Genomic DNA, 5058 nt, shown 5'->3' with positions numbered 1-5058 from the left:
CGAACTTTTGAGAAACATTTATCTTAAGTAAAAAATAAGTTTGATAATGATATGATGATTATAATTTGAAACTACATATTTACAGGTCAAAATGAAGTCCTACGAATATTTTCTTTTTGGTTACAAAAAAAAAAAAAAAAAAAGTTTAGATAAGGGTAGGTCTACACACTCTCAAGGTCAGGTAAACCATAGACCTCGATTTACAGTGGAATTTACAGATTACCTACCTATGAGAGTTAATTTTGACGGAGTGGAGAATCGAACCTCAAACCTGTCAAGCAGAGATCCATGCATGGTATTGTTGAGCGATTTTCGCAAGTGCACGGTATACGCTTGTAGTAATAAAAGATATCGAACCCACAGGGAACGTTTATTTTGTAAAAACTTATTTTATTCAGATTAAATTCACTTTCTTAGGTTTAGTTAGAAAATCGTTATTGTTTGGTTTGAATGGAATATGTTGCAATGACTTAGAATTCAATTCTGTCAACAATTTTAATTACAATTACAGAACTTAAGGTTAAGAATAAGAAGAAATTAAAACTCGCTTGCATAAAGCAAGAAAGCAACTTATAACTTTGATTAGATTATGAATATGTAATAACTTATCATTTAATACAATTAACGGGCTTCGGAACAGATCGCTACCTTAATCAAATTGGTGTTCTATGTTTGATAAGTCGAGCTATCGATCATAACTAAACCGTTATTAAAGGGTTCAATACTTGTGAAATTAATGATGAATGACTTAATTCGTAAAATCTTAAAAGTTTAAAGGCTAATCCTTAAAATATTGACAGTTCTTGTTGTAATGCCTTGAATTAGTATATCTTGTTTCCTATTCGGAGTAGTATTGGGTTTCGGATTCCTAGTTGGATTAGGATCATGGGTTCTTAGTTGGATTGGGATCATGGGTTCCTAGTGGGATTAGGTTAGATTGGGTATTATAAATACCCCATTATGTAAAACTAATCATTGTAATTTGTTCTTCTCCCTCCTAATAAATACTATTCTCCTTCTGCCCGTGGACTAGCCAACACAACGTTGGTGAACCACGTAAATCTGTGTTTTTCGATTATTTACTTATTTATCTTTCATTAATTCCGCACAACAAACTGGTATCAGAGCTTTCGGTTTCCGATCGGGGTTATGTTTTCTGGAGAGAAAGATGTCTGCAATGAACGTGAAAATCGAAAAGTTCACTGGGAGAAATAGTTTCAATCTATGGCAGATTAAGATGCGGGCTTTGTTAAAACAACAAGGTCTGTGGACGCCGTTGAAGAAGGTAACTGGAGAAGTCACTGATGAGATGGCGATTCTGGAAGAAAAGGCACATTCGACAATTATGTTGTGCATCACAACTTAGACGAAGAGATTGTTGCTGGTCTGTGGATGAAGTTAGAGAGCTTATACATGACAAAATCTCTAACAAACAAACTTCTTCTGAAACAACGTCTGTTTGGCCCGCGAATGCAGGAAGGTACGCAACTCAGGGGTCATTTAGATCAATTGAACACATTATTACTAGAATTACGTAATATTGATGTGAAAATTGAAGATGAAGATGCTGCTTTGATTCTGTTGGTGTCTTTAACGCTTTCATATGAGAATTTTGTTCAATCATTTATTGTTGATAAAGACTCTGTGACTCTGGAAGAAGTTAGGTCATCTCTTCATAGCAGGGAGTTGCACTATAAGGCGAGCAATACAGGTACAGATAATCAGGCCTCTGGACTGTTTGCCAGTGGCAGTAAGGGAAAGGGAAACAGTGGAAAGAAGAAGTCTAAGAAGTCGTTCTCAAAAGGTCCCAAGCTAGACGACACCTGTAATTATTGTAAGGAGAAAGGACATTGGAAAACTGATTGTCCAAAGAAGAAGAAGAAATCAGAAAATCAACTAGGTTCTGCTGCTGTAGCAGATGGTGACACCAGCTCTGAAAACGATATTGCTCTAGTTGCTGATAGACACACTCATCACTTTGATATGTGGGTTCTTGGTTCAGGAGCATCTTATCATATTTGTCCAAGGAGATAGTAGTTTTCAACTTATAAGAAGGTAGATGGAGGTAGCATTTCAATGGTTAATAGTCATGTCTGCAAAGCAGTTGGAATAGGCTCGATCAAGTTAAGGACACATGATGGTAAGTTCTGCACGTTGAATGAAGTCAGGCATGTTCCGTTGATGACGAAGAATCTGATATCTCTGAGTCTGTTAGACAGCATGGGTCTCAGCTGGTCAGGAAAAGATGGAGTTCTACATGTCTATAAAGGTTCTGATGTGATTCTGAAAGGTGTAAAGCATGGTACTTTGTATTTCCTGTAAGGTTCCACTGTTACAGGTTCAGCTAATGCTGCATCATCAGAGATTGACCAGGAGGATATGACAAAGATATGGCATATGAGACTTGGTCATATGGGCGAAAGTGGGATGCAGATTCTATAAAAGGATGATCTTCTTGGTGGTCATAAGGTCAAGAGTCTGGAGTTTTGCGAACACTGTGTCTTTGGAAACTACATCGCAGCAAGTTTTCCAAGGCTATTCACATAACAAAAGACACACTTGACTACATCCACTCTGATTGTTGGGGTCCATCTCGAGTTGAGTCTTTGGGAGGTCACAGATACTTTGTGTCTCTGATTGATGATTATTCAAGGGTGACTTGGGTCATCATAATGAAGCATAAAAGTGAAGCTTTCAAGAATTTCAAGCAGTGGAAAGCATTAGTGGAAAACCAAACAGGAAAGAAGATAAAGAGGCTGCGAACTGATAATGGTCTGGAATTCTGCTCGTCTGAGTTTGATCAGTTCTGTAAGGATGAAGGGATTGCTCGGTATCACACAGTCAGAAATACACCGCAAGAGAATGGTGTAGTTGAACGAATGAACCAGACATTACTGGAGAGGGCGAGGTGCATGCTCTCTAACGTGGGTTAGATAGAAGATTCTGGGCTGAAATGGTAAACACAGTATGTTATCTGATTAACCGCGGACCACACACCGGCATACAACTCAAGACGCCTACAGAAATATGGTCAGCAAAGGTTGTTGTTTACTCAAATTTGAAAGCTTTTGGGTGCACAATTTACTACCATGTTAATGAGGGTAAGTTAGAGCCAAGAGCCAAAAAGGGAGTGTTCGTAGGCTATGGAGATGGAGTTAAAGGCTTCAGGATCTGGTCTCCATAAGAGAAAAGGGTCATTTTGAGCAGAAATGTAGTCTTTGACGAAAAATCTATGCTTAGACCCATTGCGAAGCCTACAACTGCAATAGAAACTGATAGCATTGATAAACAGGTGGAGTTTCAGGTCATACAGAGTGAGAGTGGCTTGAAGGAACAAGAGTTAGAAGCATAAATAGAGCTACCATAATCTACACCATCAGTTTCTCAACCATCTGAAGCTACACATCGTAGCTTAGCTCAAGATCGACCAATGAGGGTTGGAGTTGGGCCACCTATGAGGTATGAGGACATGGTGGGCTATGCACTACAGGTTGCTGAAGATGTGGACACTCGCGAACCATTAACTTACAAAGAAGTTGTTTCAGGCACCGATTCTGAGAAATGGCTTGCTGCTACGGGAGATGAGATGGAGTCCCTTCATAAGAATCAAACATGGGATTTAGTCATACCACCTCTAGGGAGAAAGATTATTACTTGCAAGTGGGTTCTCAAGATGAAGGAAGGGATATCACCTGTAGAGGGAGTCAAGTGTAAGGCTAGAGTTGTTGCTAGAGGTTTCAATCAGAGAGAGGGAGTGGATTATAATGAGATATTCTCACCAGTAGTCAGACACACCTCTATTAAAGTGTTGCTAGCTATAGTTACACATCAGGATTTGGAGCTTGAGCAACTTGATGTAAAGACAACCTTTCTACATAGAGATTTGGAGGAAGAGATCTACATGACCCAACCAGATGGTTTCCAGATTTCTAGAAAGGAGAATTATGTTTGCAAGTTGAAGAAGTCCTTGTATGGACTTAAGCAGTCTCCCATGCAGTGGTATAAGAGGTTTGACAGTTATGATGCAGCTGGGCTACACCAGGAGCCCATATGATTGTTGTGTCTATTACAATAAACTAGAAGATGAGTCCTTTATCTATCTGGTGTTATATGTAGATGACATGTTGATAGCTGCAAAGAAGAAGCACGACATTCAGAAGTTGAAGGGTCTTCTCAGCGCAGAGTTCGAGATGAAGGATTTGGGTGTAGCTCAGAAAATTCTGGGAATAGAGATTTACAGGGACATAAGCAAAAGGAAACTTTTTCTGTCACAGAAGGGCTATATTCAGAAGATCTTGTCAAGATTTAGCATGTCTACCGCAAAGCCCATAGATACTCCTAGTGCTGCAAGTGCACATCTGTCTATTGTTTTTGCACCTAAGTCTGCTGAAGAGACATGTCTCGAGTTCCCTATGCTAGTGCAGTAGGAAGCTTGATGTATGCAATGGTCTGCACAAGACCTGATCTTGCACAGTCTGTTAGTGTTGTTAGTAGGTTTATAGGTGAACCTGGCAAGGAGCATTGGCAAGCTGTGAAGAGGATCTTTCGGTACCTAAAAGGTACATCTGACGTTGGTCTCATTTATGGAGGTGATATAGAGTGTTTGGTGACAGGTTTTTCAGACTCTGATTATGCTGGAGATGTTGACAGTATAAGATCTATGACTGGTTATGTTTTCACTCTTGGCAGTTCAGTTGTCAGTTGGAAAGCTACTTTGCAGCCTGTAGTGACTTTGTCTACTATGGAAGCAGAGTATATGGCACTGACTGAAGCTGCTAAAGAGGGGATTTGGCTTAAAGAACTGGTTAGTGATTTTGGTCTACATCATGATCAGGCTACAATGTATTGTGACAGCTTGAGTGCAATCTGTTTAGCCAAGGATCGGGTTCATCATGAGAGGACCAAGCATATAGATGTGAGGTATCATTTTCTGAGAAGTGAGAAGAGGGTCAAGGTGAAGAAGGTAGGCACTTTTGACAATCCGGCTGACATGTTTACCAAGCCTGTTCCACAGAGCAAGTTTCAACATTGTTTGAACTTGCTAAACGTCAGAGATTA

The sequence above is a fragment of the Euphorbia lathyris genome, chromosome 8 (assembly GCF_963576675.1).
Source record: "Euphorbia lathyris chromosome 8, ddEupLath1.1, whole genome shotgun sequence".
NCBI classification, from domain to species: domain Eukaryota; kingdom Viridiplantae; phylum Streptophyta; class Magnoliopsida; order Malpighiales; family Euphorbiaceae; genus Euphorbia; species Euphorbia lathyris.
Note: the sequence above shows the minus strand (reverse complement) of the source record.